Source organism: Canis lupus, chromosome 16, assembly GCF_003254725.2.
Source record: "Canis lupus dingo isolate Sandy chromosome 16, ASM325472v2, whole genome shotgun sequence".
NCBI classification, from domain to species: Eukaryota; Metazoa; Chordata; class Mammalia; order Carnivora; family Canidae; genus Canis; species Canis lupus.
Window position 1 is genome coordinate 41415118 of NC_064258.1, and position 19600 is coordinate 41434717.

Genomic DNA, 19600 nt, shown 5'->3' on the forward strand with positions numbered 1-19600 from the left:
TGAATGTATAATTTATCCTTAATAATTTTTGAGAAATGGATGTCATTTTCTACCTATAGATTAAAACGGACATTTGAGATTATTAAAACAATTATATTACCCCTAAGGGTTTTTGTGTGTGTGTGTATTTTAAAGATTTTATTTATTTATTCATGAGAGACACAGAGAGAGGGAGACAGGGACACAGGCAGAGGGAGAAACAGGCTCCATGCAGGGAGCCCGACATGGGACTCATCCGGGACTCCGGGATCACGCCCCGGGCCGAAGGCAGGCGCTAAACTGCTGGGCCACCCAGCGATTCCCAAGCCCTAAATTTTTGAAGCTTCTCTGAGGGAGGCTTCATTCATCCTCCATAAAGCACATAAGCTTTGTAGCTCATGAGATTTTAATAAATTCTTATTTAATAATTCAATGAATGAATTCTAAATCTTGAAATAAATTACAGTATTTTATTATTACAGTTCTTTAGCAAGCTTGCTTTCACAGAATCACCTTATCCATACAAATATGCATGTGACTTTAAAGATTAGAAAATTAATGCCAGATAAAATAATGGGTGTATTACCTCTTTGTGTTATCTGTGAGGATTAATGATTAGACACTGAGTCATAGCATTAGTAGTAGATGTAAATTTAGTAACTAATTTCAATTTCATTAGATAATAGATGCATACCGCATACATTTTTGTTTTCTTCTCTTTCTCTAAGCATATGAGAAGACAACAGATTCATTCTCTTTAGAGTCCTTAGTCTTAAATACTTTAATGTTTTTTTATGAGGTGGTTGCTTGTGTGAAATTATGTATTTAAACTGTTGACCACCAGATTCCCATACCAGTTTTTTAAATTTCTTAATTGTTGTCAGTGTAGCAGTTCTGTCACCAAATGGCTCCTTTAATCTCTTCCGCCTCCACTTCTTTCTCTTTTAAATAGTATATATTATGTTAATGGCCGTTAATGTGTAAAGAGTAGTACCTTTCCTGGTCCTGGAAAAGTATTAGGGAAGTATATGTATGTATATGAGTATATGAGTCTATCCAAATGATTAATTTTTTAAAGATTCGTGTATTAAGCAGTTATTTTCAATTTCACATCATAAAAATCAAAATTTCCATCTCATGTCCAATTTGGAAACAATTTATCCATCTTTCCCACTGATCCATTTATTCATTCAAATACTTCACTCAAGGAATGTTTATTGAAATATAGTATTGGAGATTTAGTGGTGGATGAAATTAAACTCCTGTCCTTTTGTAGCTTACAGTCTAGTGAAGACATAGAATAATTGTGATGCAATATGGTAAAGTGATGCGATGGGAAAAATAGGGGGGATCATGCAGGAGGGACTATAACCAGGCTTGCAATGTGAAGTGTGGCTTAGATATATCTAAGTTGAGATTTAAAGGATGGGTAGGAATTGTTGGGGAAACAGGGAGGCAAAGCGGGTGAAGAAATGTGTTCCAGGAGGAAATAACGTGTGTGGGAATGAGCATGGTGTGTTTCCAGAATTGAAAGATCAGTGTGTCTGTATAGCAGAGAATTTGAGGCAGGAGTGATCAGACCGACTTTAGGCCAGAAATGTAACCAGGAGGCAGACAGTACAAGATCTGCTAAGGCTTATCAAGGAGTTTGAACTCTACCTTAAGAGCAATAGGGAAGCATTGACAAATTTTGAGGCATGAGGATGATATAATCAAATCTACATTTTAGGAATATTCTTTGACTGGACGGGGAAGTAGAGGGAGGGATACAGTGCTGGAAAGGAGGAGACCAGGTAAAATGCTCTTACTTCTTAGATGAGAATGTGAGAGGATATCATTCTCTATATTCTGTAATTTAAAAAATGCATGTCAAACAGTTTTTACTCATACTATTTCTTTAGACAAGAAATGATTATGACTTTACTAGGGAAACAGCAGTGAAGCAATGAGAAGTTGCTGCATTGGAGAGAGATTTAAGAGCTCATCAGATCAACAGAATTGGTAGTTGACTGGATTTTAGGAATGAGAGAGGTATGAGTTTGAGATGGGTACTCAAGTTTTTGTCTTGGGCACTGGCTAGGCTGTGAGTGTTCACGGAGACTAGACCCTCAGGAGAAAAAAAAGTTGGGGGCAGTGGACATCGATGATGTTATTAACTTGTACAGTGGATCAAGGTATCTTCTGGATAGCCGTAGGGAAGTTTCCAGTTGGATACACAGGTCAGAAGTTCAGGAGAGAAATCTGTGCAATAGCAATCGATTGGGAAATCACCAAGTGTTGAAAGTTATAAGAATGGATGACGTTGTTCAGAATACGTAGAACATGAAGAGTAAAGCACCTAGGGAAAGAGTCCTGGTGAGCATCAGTGATGTAAGAAACTGTCAGAAAAATGGAACCCTGCAGAAAGCTGAGAAGTAATGTCTAGACTGGCATAGCCAGGAGAGTCATGGAAGCCAGCAAAGTACTATAGAAGTACTGATAAGAAGTACTGTAGTCAGTTTCAGTGGGTGCTACCAGAGGAGTTCATCTTAAATGAGCAATAGGAAGTGTTCACTGGATTTACCAATAAGGAGGTCCGGGATGATCTTGGTGAGATCTGGTAGGTGAAAATTAAATTCTGGAGTAAAGGTAAAGAAAAGGTGATGTGGGCAAGATGAGGTAAGTGTTGAGACGCTTTTATAAATTTGGCCATGAAGGGGAGAAGGGGGAGAAAAACGTAGAACATAGAACATAGGGACATAGAATTGGTTTTTTTTTTTTTTTAAGATGAAAGACCTTTAAATATGTTTAAATGTTGAACGAAAGAAGAGGAACACTAAACCAAAGGAAGGAGAGGGGATAAATTACCAAGAACCAAGGTATAGATGGAAAATAAACATTAAAGCACAATGGAAGAATTTAATCATAGATAGTAGGAACAATGCCAGGAAGAAGGGATGGGAGGACACAAAGATTACACATTCTTAGCGGCAAATGGTTGAAAGAGTTCCTGCCTGATGGTTTCTATTTTCACTGTGAAATAGAAGGTGATGTCATCTTCTGAGAGCAAGATGATAGAAATTTGTAGGTTAACCATTATAGATAGAGATTTTGGGAAAGAATGGTGAATGGAAATAGCCATTAAAAAAACAAACAACTATTTTGTTTGTTAAACAGAGTAAAAGACCATGAAATCATTTAATTTGCTCATGTTTTGTATTTGCAAGGTTGAATATGAGTTTTTAAATGATAAAATGAGTTTTTAACTTGCTCAGGAAATGGAGAAGTTTTTCAATGGATATTTCTACATGGTCACAGCTTTTGCTATTTTAAGTCTTGTTTATGTTACTCCACTTCTTAGGATGTATAAGCCTTAGTAATATGATCTGATTAGTACTTTTTTACCCATGATGTAATATTTAACTTATGTAGGAAATAGGCCAAACTTATAATGCACTAGAGATTTTATTCTATTATTTAAACTTGATGGGCGAGTTTAAACTAGAGACTTAGTTTTCACTGATCTCCTGTGATTGTTGTACCAAACACTAAGAATTTAAGTAACTTTATTTTGTTTAACAGTGTAAACACTTGTGATGAAGAAAAATGTGTTAAAAAAAATTAAACAAGTTTTATTTACAGCATCTATCTAGCATTAAAGAAAATGCCTAGTCATTTGTGTACTCAACAGGATTCTCTAGATATGTTTTTCATCTTTCTTTTTAAGTAACCCTTTACTCCTTTATGCTTTGACATATTGATTATATAAGCAAAGTAAAATGTGAAAATTTAGTGCTGTATCACTTAATTGATTAGCATAGTTTTTATTCATTGAAAAGTTATTTTTCTAAATTGGAGAGTAGAATCCAAGTTTTCTGCTTTTTCCCCATTCGCTAAGTTACCTTTTACTCATTTAACACTCCAGCTCCAGAATGTAGAATATAGAAAGTATATATAAGAGAATTTTAAATAATTCCATTTTTTCTGCTTTCTGATAAGAATGGTATCTATCTGATATATGTGTGTGTGTGTGTGTGTGTGTGTGTGTGTATATATATATATATATATATGGACTAAGTATGATATTTGGATTATCCCTTTCTCTGGAAGGATCTAATAGATTATTCAGACTGCTTGGGAACAATTCAAAATAGATTTTTTCTAACCAGCTTCACATCAGGTCAGAAAGGCTCCCATAGGTTACATCCAGTTTAAATGTCTTTTTTTCTTTTTTTTAATTTATATATTCATGAGAGATATGGAGAGGGAGAGGCAGAGACACAGGCAGAGAGAGAAGCAGGCTCCCTGTGGGGAGACTGATGTGGGACTCCGGGATCATGCCCCAGCTGGAAGGCAGACCTTCAACCACTGAGCCACCCAGGCATCCTGGTTACATGCAGTTTAAGGTAGCTTCAACCTGTTAATATTAGTTATAGTGGAATAGGATCATCTAAACTTCTTCCAACTGCAGTTGACCCTTGAACAACAGGAGTTTTTTGCACTGTGCAGGTCCACTTATAGGCAGATTTTTTCCCCCCATAAATACAGTACTGTAAATGTATTTTTCCTTCCTTATGATTTTGTTAATATATTGTCTTTTCTTTAGCTTACTTGATGTAAGAATACAGTATGTATACATATAACATAGAAAATAATTGTTAATTGACTTTCAGTTATTGGTAGGACTTTTTGTTAACAGGAGGCTATTGGTAGTTAAGTTTAGGGGTAATTAAAAATTATATATAGATTTTCAACTACACAGAATTTGGTGCCCCTAGCCCCCGCATTGTTCAAGGGTCAAATGTACTTTAATTTTATTCTTACTATTCTGAAGATAAAATGTGACTTGTAATTCTCCATATACATACAAGCACACTCATTTATCATCCCCAGAAAATTAAGAAAGGTTTGAAGCTGTTACTACCATCAAACGTAATAATAGAGTCCTATGGGCAAACAATCATAGGCAGCTTTTGGACTAGGATTTGTGGTGAAAGGAGATGAGTGTAACTTGAACTTTTGTTGTCATCTGGCTTTCTCCATACTGATTGCTCTCCAAATAAATTGATCATATTAGGATTTTATGTCCTTCTAGTAAAGAATACAGACTTAGTAACTTTTTGGTCCAGGACTATGTACATGAACTGTCACATAAGCCTGTCATGTTCTCTTCTGATCTGCCAGCCCTGGTGATTACTTGATCATCATGAAAGATAAGAATTTTGATTCAAGTGGTTTATAACACAGACTTAATCAAAGTGAATACAACCTATTTGGGGAGTAATATTAAAATTTGTAATTGGTACTTTGACCTAGTATTCTAAATTTTATTAGAAGTACAAATACTGGGTGCTATTGTGAACTAAATATTTAATTATCAAAAATATTTCATATGTATCACTAAAATCTAGAACTTATCTTGAATTACTATGGTAGTTATTTTGAAATTTTTGTAAAAGTGCAGGCGAGCAGGCAAACTTGCAAATTATAGGAGAGTAGCACTCTGTGTCTTTGGTGTTTTACCCACATCTTTTGCCCAGCAGAATACAAAACATGGCTAAAGCTGGAGATTGGGTTGCACATTGATCTTCAAAAGAATGGTGAAATTGGAAGGATATGGAGAAGTGAACCATAGAGGGATCATCTGGATGTCAGATAAACAAGAACATAAGTTAGTCAGGTACCTGAGAGTGTATTTGAGGGAAGTTCTAGAAACATGTCTCTTTCATATTTTGATGATGTGTCTTATTAAGGAGGGTTTCTTAGATTCTACAGAGAAAGTGCCATTTTTCTTTTCTTTCTTTCTTTCTTTTTTTTTTTTTTTTTGGGAAAGTGGCATTCTTAAATATATTGTAAAATTCAAGTTATCTGTAGTTGTGCTTTCTTAGTTGTAGAATAGCAGAGTGGCTCCCTAGGGAGTTAGTTTAATTCTTTTGGTACTAATACTAGGATCAGGGTATTCACAGACAGAGGAGTCAGAGGTACCTAACCTAGAAAAATCTCTGAAGGCATCTTGGTATCCTGCTGATTCACTCACAGCACTACATCCTAATGCAAAAGTGACTGTGATCTTCATGTAATTGTTTAGCTTGGGAAAATATAGAGATTCCTCCCTCTCCTATCCCTTACTTCCTCCCTCTACAATGATCAGCGTGCCCATTTCTACTTATGAATGCCTTCTACAGCAGCTTTAAACTCAGGGATTAGAGATTATGGAAATAACATTGGTTGAAATAAGTGAAAGCAAGGTGCCATCAAGAGCAGATAGCTTGAAATCTATCTGGGCCCTGTATAGCAAAGTCAGTGCCTTTTCTTTTTTTTTAAGATTTTATTTATTTATTCATGAGAGGCACAGAGAGAGAGAGAGAGAGAGAGAGAAAGAGAGGGGCAGAGACACAGGCAGAGGGAAAAACAGGCTCCATACAGGAAGCCCAACGTGGGACTCGATCCCCGGTCTCAGGATCACACCCTGGGCCGAAGGTGGCACTAAACGGCTGAGCCACTTGGGCTGCCCAAGTCAGCGCCTTTTAATTGGCCTTTCAGGAAGTCTCAACAAGCACTTTCATTTACATTTTACTGGCCAGAATTTAGTCTAAATTGTCATTTTTACTTAGCTTATATAACTACAACAAAGCCCGATGAATGTAATCTTTATTCTGTGTGCTATTGTGCCTAGCTGAAAATCAGAGTTCTCTTTCTAAGGAAAAACTGGAGAATAAGTAATAGATATTTATCAGTCTCGGTTAGGTGTGAAGTATACTTTATTAGCAAAATTGTCTTTTTTCTTTTAAATGGCTTTTAAATTAAATTAAAATCCTCATAAATAAGTTATGGAATGCTCATTTAATAAAACGATTTAGACTTCTGGTTCTAATAATATAGCATACTATATAAACTGTCATAAAAATATTTTAAACTTCCTTATAAATGCCATACTGTACTCATAAGAAATTAAGGGAAATTTCCAGGGGCAGAAATAAAGAGGAAACTAGTAACTAGAACAGCGTGAGCTGTGGCTTACTTGGGTAAGCAGTGAGTTATTATTCATAGAACTGTAGGGACTTGGATTTTAATGCCTGTTTGGGGATAGAAACAAGACCTTGGGAAGTTGAAACTGAAACACTCAGAGCCCTCTTTAAAAAAATGGACTAGAAAAAATCATTCTCCTAGTGTGATGACAGGGAAACCTGACGATGTCTGCCTGGATTCCAAGTCGAAAAAAAAAATCTGAGAATGTATAAACATGGCCTCTTACCACCTCATATAAGTTCAGAGTTAGAACTTATGTTACTCAGAGAAAGAGCTGATATCACTGCCAGAAAGAAATACAAAACTTTTTCGGAGGAAAATACCTTTGAACACTGACCATTTGTAATTCTTACAGAGAAGGTCTGGAAGAGGGTAAGCTCGTAATCCAAAAGTACAAAAATATATGAAGTTTTATTTCAAAAGTGTTAATAAACTGAGTGGATTCCTAACAATTAAATATTAGGATAATTTGGTTGAATCTGTAAGTTAAGTGTATGCAAAATGATTAAAGATAATGAAAAATTGGTATGAAAAAGAATCAATAAAGAATTTCCATGTAAAAATAGTTCTTGAAGGCTCCATAGCTAAGGCAGCATATAAAACATAACTGAAGAGGCATTTAGGAATCCAGAAGATAATTTTGAAGGAACTACACAGAATGTAACACACTTTTAAGGAAGTGGTAAATATTAAGGAGAATTCGATAGACATGAAAAATAGACTGGGTCTAAAATTTGTCTACCAGGGCATATAGACTGAGAGAATGAGAGAGACAACATTCTAAGAGGAGTGGTTGAACAGTTCTCAAAAGGAACAAAGATGTTAATCCCCAGATTTAGGAAACATAAACAGTCCTGGTTGGGATAAATAATAAATATGTATTTAGTCAGATTGCAGTAAAACTATAAAATTAAAGATAAAGGGAAGAAGGACAGATGTGTACAAATGGGATATTAGTTGGCCTGATTCAAGACTAACTTGGATGGTGGATAGGAGCCAGAAGACAGTATAATATTGTCTTCAAAATGCTGAGAGAAAAATAACTGTCATCTTAGATTTCTATACCTAAGTAAATTGTCATTAAGGAAGGAGGGTAAAATAAATTCATTTTTGTAAGATTGGGACAGTTTACCACTTTCAGATCATCATTGAAAAAACTAAAGAAGATATGAGGAAAACAGGAACATAAAATGAAGGGTGAAATTCAAGAAGCAATGGTGAATTTAAAAATTGATAAAAAAAATGAATTCTTAAACATTGACTATATACTACAACTAAAATGGTAATTATTACTATGTTGAAAGGAGTTAAAACAAGGTGGACCTCAAATATTGAACAATGATATGTAAGACAGTAAGGCTTGATTGAAGGTAAAGTGTTCTATGTGGGAAACAAAAATAAAATTAGATGTCTACCTCATGCCATAATAATACAGGTGGATTGGAATCTTAAATGTGATTAAAAAAAAAAACACAAAACTTAAAGCTACGTAGAGGGATATATATATGAAGACAAAATTTTGGCATAAGGTGGTGGGAGGATTTTTAAAACAAAACACAATCTAGAATGGAAAATGCTGTTGTACTTCACTTCATTAAAGCAAAAGTATCTATAAAATAAAAGTCTTGGAATGACAGAAGATACTTATATGTAATACATGGCATTTGCAAAGCATATGTATCCAAAAAGCAATGATCTGCAAATCATTTTTTAAAAAAGACAACATCATAAAAAAATGGACAGGGAGTCTCAACAGGCCATTCAAGAGAAAGATACTCAGAAAACTAAACACATGAAAAGATGATCAACATCATTAATAATAGGAAAATATAATTATAACCATAGTGAAATATAATTATAGCCATAACAAAGTATCATTTCTTACCAATCAGATTGGTAAAATTAAAAAAAATTGACAATAACTTTTGCAACAAAAATTCTCATACTCAGTAGGAGTATAAAATCTTTGGAAAATAAGTTTACGTTGAAGATTCACATGCCTAATAATTCAGAAATTCTATCTAGGTATAAACTTTTGAGAAATGGAAACCTATAATGAGGAGATAGGTTTAACAATCTTTTTAGATGTCTCTAATACTTATATTTCTAATCCTACAACAGCCACTTCAAAATGTTGTCTTTCACTCTACCTGCTGCATACCTCTCTGTTCTGTCTCAAGCAAATGACCTCCATTTTCACAGAGAAAATGATTAGAAGTAAATTTGCTCAGTTTATTACTTCTTCATAACAAAATTTACCTTTATCTCTCCCTCACTTCTGGTTCCATAGGAATGAAGATATCATCTTGCAAAACTAGAGAAAGGAGTTTAGAGTTTAGAGTCCTTGATTTTTTTTCTAGCAGTGCCCAGTAGCCTAAGAAATGGAGCAGTTCTAGGTGATAATGTAGTGTGGTGATAGAATTTTGCCCTTGAATTTTGAAGTGGGGAAGCGAGAGAACTTTGAGGCTAAGTTATCAGATGGGCCAACATTGAATGTTGACGTTCTCTCTGACATGATTTGTGGTGATGAGGAAAACCATGAGTTATGTTCAGAGTCCTCTTTTAAGTGAGTAGGAATGCCTACAAGTTGCCATTGGCAAAGTTATATAACTAGGGCATATCTGCCTCTAACAGCATCAGTGACTCAGAATTTATTTGGCTGATATTAGTGCCTAAGTGAAGTTGGTGGCAAAGAAGAGCAGAGTATCTTCATCATCTCAGTGACAAAAATATAAAAATGAATTACAAAATAAATAAAATTGATTGATAAAAGACAGGTGACCAGAATCAGTTAGTTCCACAAAAATGTTAAACTAGGGAGTATGTTTAAGACCAGTTTTTATGGATGAAGGAAGATTATTGAAAAAGTAAACATTCCACCCTCAATCACATAAAATCCTTGGGTAGCTTCTTAAGTTTTAGGATCTATCACAGTCCTACAATGTACTTACTCTTCTCCAGAAAGAAATACCAGATTGTTGGGGTGCCTGGGTGGTTCAGTTGGTTAAACATCTGAACCTTGATTTCAGCCCAGGTCATGATCTCAGGATCATGAGATCAAATGCCATGTTGGGCTCTGTGTTCAGAGTGGAGTCTGCTTGAAATTCTCCCTCTCTCTTTCTTCCCCACCCTCTATTCATGTGCTCACTCTCTCTCTCTTTCTCAAATAAATAAATGAATACCTTTTTTTTTTTAAACAAACACCATAACTAACTAATTATAAGTTTTCATTTTCTGCTTCTTGTCAAGACATTCACATCATCTCCAAGATTCAGGATCTATTTAAGATGCAGAATTGGATTCAAATAGGCCTTTATTAGGCTAGTTTGCACTAATAAGTAGACCTTCAGGTCTCAGTGAGTTGACCTGATAAAAGCTGACTTATTGTTTATGTAATAATCCTAGGGTTGTGTATGGGTTGAAAGGAAGACTCCTGCATGTGGCTTTCCTTCTAGATGTCATTCAGGCATCTAAACTGATAGTGACTCTGCCATCTTTAATAAGTGGCTTCCAAAGTTACTTAGCATGTCAACATACCAGCTAGCCAAAAAGGGGTGGTGGAGGACAGAGGAATTCTTGTGGGAAGGTTTTGTGGACCTGGCCTGGAAGTGGCACACATCACTGCCATTCATATTACATTTTATAAACTGAGTCATATAGCCACATCTAAGTGCTGGAGATAGTGGGGAATGAACTGTAACTGTATGCCTGGAAAGAAGAGTTAATGATTTCATTAATATAATTAATATATTTTTGTACCACCAACTACTTCAAACATGATAACCATAACTTTTTAATTCTCATAAGAACTAATAATGCCTCAAGTTTATTAAATAGGAATTTTAATTGAAAATATGTACATGATATATAAAGGTGTAGATTTTATATTGTCCTCAGGCAATCTAAGTAAATTTTAGTCAGCAAAAATAATCTTACTGCATTGATGAAACCTGAAGGAGAACCTGGTTTACTACCTCAAGCCTTACATGTTTCCTTGTGGTAGGAGAAATTCATTGGCCTAATCTGTACAACCACTACCTCTTTGAACCTGATCTAGAGCCACTTTCCAGGTGTATACTCTATAATCTGATAGAAATTTATGAACCTGCTATGGTTCCTGCAAATAAACACTGCATAATTCTGTATTTGAAGATAGAGAAGAACTTAATCTATTTCTTTGAGCATCAGCCTTTTTTGTCTTCCTTCCTAGAGAACTTTCTAGATGGTAATGTTTCACTTTATTAGATAATGAAACTGAATCCCCACATAAAATTCTCTTAAGTATAAAATCTTGAGAATGAAGTTAGAGAGTACATATTAATTAGGCCTTTAAAAACGTTTATATCTCAAATGAGATATGGTGTGTAAAGAGGTTCAGTTTTAATACTTTACCACTGTCTGCCTTTGTAACACTAACTCAGTCATTTAACCTTTCAGGGTTATCATTCTATGAAATTTCTTAGGGATGATAGATTTGAATTTGTGAGGTCCATTTCAGCTATACTAGTTCTTTAATCTTAAAATCACTATTTTTTCTAACAATTTATTTGATTATAACTTGTTTTTTTGATCTTCCCATCTTTTAATCCTCTCTAAACTTAAATTTTTTAAAGTTTTTATTTTAATTCCAGTTAATTAACATGTAGTGTTACATTAATTTCAGATGTATAGTGATTCACCAACTCCATACATCACCCAGTGCTCATCAGTACAAGTGCACTCCTTAATCCTCATCACTGATTTCACCCATCTCCCCACCCGCCTCCCCTCTGGTAATCATCAGTTTTTTCTCTATAGTGAAGAGTCTGTTTCTTGATTTGTTTTTTTGTTTCTTGATTTGTCTCTCTCTCTCTCTCTTTTTCCCCCTTTGCTTATTTGTTTTGTTTCTTAAATTCCATATACGAGTGAAGCCACATGCTAATTGTCTTTCTCTGACTTATTTCACTTAGTATTATACCTCTAGTTCCATTCATGTTATTGTAAATAGCAAGATTTCATTCTTTGTTATGGCTGAGTAATATTCCATTGTATATATATTTTTTAAATCTGTTTTGTAAATTGAAACATTAGTTTTATAAACTTTGTCCCAGGTGATGCCATTTTGGCTTTCATTCTTGTTAAATTCAGGGACATTTAAGTTCTCTCAGAAAATAAAATGTAAACATAATGGGAATAAACTGTCAAAACTAAGTAATATTATATGATTTTTAAAACCTGTTTACCCTTTACAATAATAATTTCTACAAGTGAAAATTTGAATTATTTTTAAGATTGTATACCTTTTATTAGTGCTTTTTTCTTACATTCTCTTTTTAAAGTTGTTTTTGCCAAATTTAACAGGTATATAAATATATGTAGTTGGCCCTTGAACAATGCAGGGCTATGAGTATCAACCCCCTGTAAAGTCAAAAATTTTTATAACTTTTGATTCTCCCCATCTGAACAATTAATAGCCTACTGTTTACCAGAAGCCTTACTTCTAATATAAACAGTTGGTTAATACATATTTTGTATGTGATATGTATTATATGCATATTATTATATACATACACCTTATTTTATTCTTATAACAATGTAAGCTACAGAAAAGAAAACGTTAAGAAGGTCATAAGCAAGAGAAAATACATTTATAGCACTGGACCTATGTGATTCAAACCTGTGTTCAAGGGTGAACTGTTATTCCAGCACTCAGAATTAATACTTGTTAACATTTTGACATACTTGTTTTTAGTTTCCTTTCAGAGATAAATACTAAGTGTGCTGTCTTTTTTAATAGCAATATTGAAGACAATTTGCCTCTAATAGAGTTTCTCCTCACTTTTTTTTAAAATCTATAGTTTTAAGACAAAAACTGACAATGTGGTACAAAGTTTATATTTAAAGTTTTCATAGAAACCTAACACATGCCTAAAAAGATTTTACAATACATTTTTAGGTACAGGTCTAGACAATGTCAAGAACTGATGGATCTCATGATTCAAGACAGCATTTTGGGTATTAGGTAATTCTTAGGATTAGAAAAAATTTTGCTTTGTTTTGTGTTTTAAAGTGAACCACTGCCCCGGTATGAAAGTTTAATCTTCTGAGATCAGGGCTTTTGAAATCATTCACCTCTCAAAGTGATTGTGTGAAGTTGTGCTGTCAGTAGTTTCAGAGTTCAAAGTTCAAAAAGCAGGCTCCAAAAGTTTTCCATTCTAAGAGCATGGGCCTTTCTTCCCCTGCAGTTCTACCTTCTATACCACCCTCTTTCCTTCCCCAAATACCTCAGCCAGTTGCTTGGATTAACAGGCTGATATTTATAGCTTTATAATTGAAAAAGAAAGAGTCTTGTCAATGTCAAGAATTAGCACCTCTAAGACGGGACGCTGGGCTGGTATATGCTTCAATAAAACTTGCCCTCCTCAACCAGTTTCCATTCTACAAATGGCACCTGGTGACTAATTGACTGGTATAGTCCTTCGTTGGGAACAGCATTAGGCACAGGCAGGGAATACCTTGACTTGTAAGTTTCAGGTACTCACAGCTTTTAAACAGTTTCTCACAGTCCTCACTGAGGTCACCAGTGACATTTTTTTTTTAAAGATTAAATATTCTGGTCATAGAACCAAATCATCATTAGGTTGTTCTTTCCATTGTTTCACCATTTTCCCAGTCAGGCCCCAAATTTTAACAAGAATGATCCTACCTGTTTCTCTCTTCCTTCCTACTCCATCCGTCCTACCACCAAATAATATACCAAAAATTGCTGAAACTAAATACACACTGCCCTATAAAAATGCAGAGCTAATACTTTTGAAAAGCAGGCTTTGTGTTGTGGAGATGCTCTTTGAAGATCTAGAGTATCGTTTGTTACACTCATACACTCATTCTGCAAGTTTTTTCCTTTATGGAGGCTTTCTCCTTTTCTTAGCCACGTACAGAATGAGCTGCCCTTGCAGCACTTCTTTCTCTTCCTTCCCCGCACTGGGATGAGTGTGCAAACTACATAGCTGGAAAGGCTTTAAAGCACTTGCTCTAAGGCACAAAAACTGTACTGATTCTTCAAAGGACATCTGCTCAGGCCACCTCTATGGTGTCAAGACAAGTAAAACGCCTTCCTTTCCCACTTGAAAACCATGGTCAGATGTGACAGGGGCTGGTACTCAGAAGTTAATTATTGCCATTTTTTTTGTCACCATCCTCTGGGAGGTAGGAATGCCATGTTAGCCTTTCATCATAGAAGGATATTGATCCCCTGTGGGCACTTGACATTGGCTTCCTTGGCAAGGACCAGGTCATCCTCATCAGATTTTTTTCCATTTCATCAAGAACACAAGCTCTGCATTGGAGTCCATAGCTCCAATAATCTGTTCCAGCTCCAAACCCTGGGCAAAACCTCATGGCTCCTCTGACTCTTCTTTCTTCTTTGATTTGTTCTCTTCCTTATTTTCAGAATCAGAGTCAATTTTCCTGTATTTTTTTCTGTCCCACATGCCGTTTTCTATGACTGTAGAAACTCAGCAATGATGTCAGGGCAGTCCGGGTTCTCTTCTGGATCCTGTGTGTTGTCCTCATCTGAGGATCCCTTCCACTTTAGGAGGTACTCCACTTTGCCTTTTCCACTCAATGTTCGGGAAATTTTTAAACCACATATCCTTCCTCCTCCTCTTGCAGCATCTCCTCCACTGTCATCTTGTTTTGTTTCTTTCTCATTGTGCCCACCAGCTTTCTGGTCTAAATGGTGATGCTGCTCAGAGCAGCACCCAAGCGCATGAGAGGAAACAGTGCCGTGCTAATGATGTGTCAGGACCAGTGGGGGAAGTGGTCTCCAGAAAAGGAACAAATCGCTTCACATTTTAAAGCTTGTTTTTGTCTTAGCAATAGAAACAGAAGTTAACATAGTGTTGTGATTGAGAGTGTGGTCTTTGTAGTCAGAACACCTGGATTTGAATCTCCGCTTTTTCACTCAAGTACCTTGCCAATGCTAATTAAATTTGTCTCATTTCCCTCCTCTGTAAAGTAGGAATAGTAATAGTCCCTATATTACAGGATTATTCAGAGAGCTTAAAATAGTCAGGCGCATAGGTAGGTCTTGGTATATGTTACCTTTTTTTAAAAATGCAGTTAAATAGGGACTGTGTATGGATAACAGCAAGGTTACAATGCTAGGTGTCAAGTTATTGCCTCAGCTTCAAATGTGCCCTTCAGTACCCTGCTTATAATGCTGGTATTGGAACTTGCAAACATTGCTTTTTTTGCCATTAGAATTTGCAGCACGGGACACTGTAGGCAGCAGAGGCTTCTTTCTCTGCCTCTAGTGTGTCTCTGTTCTGCTTGTACTTAGGGGGCAGCACTGTGAAACACCCAGTAACACTCACCGCAAGCTATTCTGTGCCAAGGGCCAGTCAGAAGATGAAAACTACCTAGTAATTTGAACAGATAAGGTTCAATATGAAGAATTCTTCACTATTTATAGGAGGTTAGCTACTGAGAAGGAATCAAATTTCAGAAGAATATTCTAGGGCTGAGGGAGAGAACCTAAGGAGAGAACAAACTTGGAAGGGCAGCTGCCTCCCTAGGTTGAGATTTAGGCCTTGTTAGAAAAGGTGGATTCACAGCTAGAGCTTTGTCCCACAGTTGCTGGGCTGAGGTTGGCAAACAGGAAAACATACGGTAGGACTGGCAACCTGGAAGCTGTGTGCATTGGGCCAGTGCTGGCAGGCAGGGAACCTGGGTTAGAACTGCCATGCAGGGGATCACCCACTGTGATGCAAGTAGGGCAAGGCTGGTTGTGGGCAGGAAACCCCTCCATTGGGGTACAAGTAGGCCAAAGATGCTAGGACCTATCTTACTTTGTTTGTTTGTTTATAAAGGATCCAAAAGAGGGGGTATATAATAATATCTCCAGATATTCAAATTCTTCCAGACGGTAAAATGCCAGCTTGAGGGAGATGAACTGCCAACATTTTTGAGACCTCTGTATGTGAATAGAAAGAAAGGGCACATGAGTCACTCGATAGTTGGTGTTATGGACTGAATGTGTCCCCCTAAAATTTGTATGTTGAAGCTCTACCCCTAGAGTGCCTGTATTTGGGAATGAGGTCACTAAGGAAGGCATAGGTCAAATGAGGTCACAAAAGTAAGCTCCTGATCAGATAGGATTAATGTCCTTATAAGAAACGACATTGGGGAGCTCACTCACACTTTCTTAATATGCCCATGTGAGGAAATAGAAAGACTGTGCCATCTGCAAGCCAGAAAGAGAGCTCTCACCAGAAACTGAATATGCTGGCCCTTTGATCTTGGACATGTAGCTTCTAGAACTATGAGAAAATGAATTTCTGTTGTTTAAGCCATCTGGTCTGTGGTATTTTTTTATGGCAGCCCAACCTAACTAATATAGTTGGCTAAATTCAAGGTGATTCATTTAGGGTAAAATAGTCCAAACTTAATGGTGTGTTATGTTCATTTTTTTCAGTTGCAGTCTAGAAAAACTGTCTTGGGAGTCATGGAATGAGGCCCAGAAGACAGTGGCTCAGTGCATACATAGAGATTTTGTCAAGAAGGGTCAGCCATCAGTCTGAAGAAATAAATAGAATACCATATGCAGTATAATCTAGATGTTTGGAACTGAGTTAGGAAGGCAGAGAGAAAGGTGGTAGACCATGAGGCTGATGGGACCCATAAGAAATGCCAGGCCTTTGGAATAGTTTTATCATCATGGACATATTTAGAGACTTCCAACTTATAGCACCACAGAGGCATTTGATCCCTCAAACTTTATATATGGAGCTGAGCTGCCAAAGGCTATTTCTGGACCCTGTTAATCAATAGAGGAGACACTCTTGATGAGCTGATGCTATTGGCCGAGGGAGAAGGAAGTGTTCCCATTTAGTTTTCATCTTTACAGTTTGTAGAGTTACTATTTATTTGCCCATTTTTTACAGTTGAAAATGCTAAAGTTCAGAGAGAATATTTTTCCTAAGGTTACCTAACTAGGAAGTGGTAAAGTTGACATTTGAACATAGGCCTGAAGGATTACAAAACCAGTACACTTTTATTCCAATATCCCGAGTGATGTAATGTGGAAGAACACTGGATTTGGTCCTAGACTCAGTTGCTGTCTGTCTGACCCTGATGAAGGCTTCTCTAGACTAGGCTAGTAACCTTTTTATGAAACCAGGCTCATGATAATGATGCATGTGCTGTTTGCTTTTTAAAAACGAATACAGCATTCCACAACTTTATTTCTAAAGTCTATGTGTGTGTATGTGTGTGTGTGTTTCTTTAAAGCATGACTTTGGTTTCTGTCTTTTTTTTTTTTACCCATTCTTTCATAACTTGTTTTTTTCACCCAGCTATGTGTCCTATGAATCTTACGCTAGTACCACCTCTTCATCTACCATATCCTTTACTATACTGTACACTCCTACTCCATTGTAGTACTCCAGTGTGCCATAATTTATTTAACTATTATCTCACTGATCGGAATTTTGTTTCTGTTTTTCACTATTAGAAACAGTGCTGCAGTGAATATTCAGGTTTCTGTGGAGATGCACATGTTACATCACTAGGTCCACAGCAACTGGATTTTAATAGCAACCATTGAATTGTTCTTCAAAATGGTTAAATCAAAATACACTTCTGTCATCAATTGTAATGGACTCCTGTCCTATTTATGAAATATTATCAAATTTAACTATTTCCAATTTGAGTGTGAAAAAATGATTTATATTCCATTTCTAGTGATTATTGGTGAGGTGGGGAATTTTTTTGTTTGTAGTTTCCTAGAAATTGCCTTTTAATATTTTCTGCCAATTTTTTTAATTTATTGATTTCTAGGATATGTAAAAATTAAATCCTGTTCCACTTTATAGGTCATAAATGTTTTCTTTCATGTGAGGCCTTTAAAATATATTACAGACCTATAAACTTAAACAACACATATATCATTTTCTTTGTAACACAGATGTGACCATACTATCTGTATTATTTTTGCCTTTTAAACTGATTATTTTTAAACTGATTATTATATTAAAATATTACTGTATCAATATATTATAGATTTCTGATTCTTATATTTGGGTACTTTTCTAAACTCTGGATATACTATAGTACACTATATACTATATACTATAGTTATGTTCAGTTTATGTATTTCATTTTCAGTTCTTTTTTAAATCAGATTTGATAGGGGTTTGTCTGCTTCACTGGTCTTTTCAAATACTACTTTTTAAAATTAAATTCATTTACTGTCTTACTGTTTTGTTTACTTCTGCTTTTATCTTACTGATTATTCTCTTCTGTTTTCCTCAAATTTATCTTATTCATTTGTTGGCTTCTTGAGTTTATTTACTTTGTATAATTTATTTACTTTAAATTCTTATTTTAAAAATATATTTAAGGGTATTAATTTTCACGTGTCAGTAATGGCTTTGACCAAATTACAGACTGCTGCTTGTGAGTCCCTAAGTATCATTTATTTTAAAAAACTTTGTAATTTCAGTTTTCATTTCTTTTTTAACCCAAGAATTGTGTAATTGTATAGTAGTTTATCTAAAATTTTCCAAAGTGATCTTTTTTATGTTTGTTTGATAAATTTTAGCATTTTTCCACATAAGGTAAGGAATAAGACCTGAATGATTTCTTTCTTAGAAATAATATATATCCAACTTTCAAAAATACAATGAATAGATAATAATATAATACATAGCTATATATGCACTGACAGCTTAAAAAAAAACCATCACCATATATATACCTCTTTCATAATTCTCTCTTCCCCAAAGAGATAACCACTGTTCTAAACTTAATTTTTTTAATTCCCCTGCGTGTTTTCATAATTCTGTTACAAATGAGTATACTTCTGAGTAATATATACTTATTTTATAGTATCCTTTTATAAGTCATACTTTTATTTAATATTATACTTAAGAAATTTATCTATATTGATAAAGGTACTCCTGGTAAATTTATTTTCACTACTGTATAAATTCTGAGTATTCATTGAACCTTTATAACTTCCATATTTTTATCTTGATATTTTTGTAAATACTTACATATGGTCAGTTTACATATTTTGTTTCTTAAAAACAAATAAGCATCTTACTTGTTTTGTTAAACAGATTCTTATATTATTTCAGAAAGCTAGATGTATAAATTTTGTATTTGTCAGTGTATTTATAATATGTAAAGGCCAGATGAGATCATCAAATAAGTAATTATAGATTTTTAAAAGAGACAAGCTCTAAGGACTAGCAAAGAAGTACCAGAAAAAGTACCAAGAAGGAACTGCCAGAGGAGTAAAAAGAAAATCAGGAAAGTGATGTCTTGGGGACTGAGAAAATTATTTCAAGGAAAAAAAAAGTTACAGACTCTGTCAGACGCTATAAGATGAAAACTGAGAATTAACCATTGAATTTAGCAACAAAGAGGTCATCGATGACCTTGATAAGCAGTTTTAGTGGAGTGGTAGAGGGGAGAACCAATTGAAGTAGAGGAATTCAGAGACAGGAAATGAATGCAGGAGACAAGGTGGGGAGGAAGGGAAGAGTAGCTAAATGAAGTGGGACAGGATATAGGACAGGAAGCCTTCTAGGACCAGAGGAATGCCAGGATGTGTATGCTGAAGGGA

At 35.3% G+C, this 19600-nt stretch overlaps 1 protein-coding gene and 1 pseudogene across 3 annotated transcripts in view; one reads left to right on the forward strand and one right to left on the reverse strand.

The window, feature by feature from the left end:
- Positions 1 to 19600, forward strand: part of MICU3 (mitochondrial calcium uptake family member 3) — a 95535-nt gene that overhangs the window by 5248 nt on the left and 70687 nt on the right. The gene's annotated exons all lie outside the window — the stretch shown is intronic.
- LOC112675468 (chromobox protein homolog 1-like) lies at positions 14137 to 14679 on the reverse strand (annotated as a pseudogene).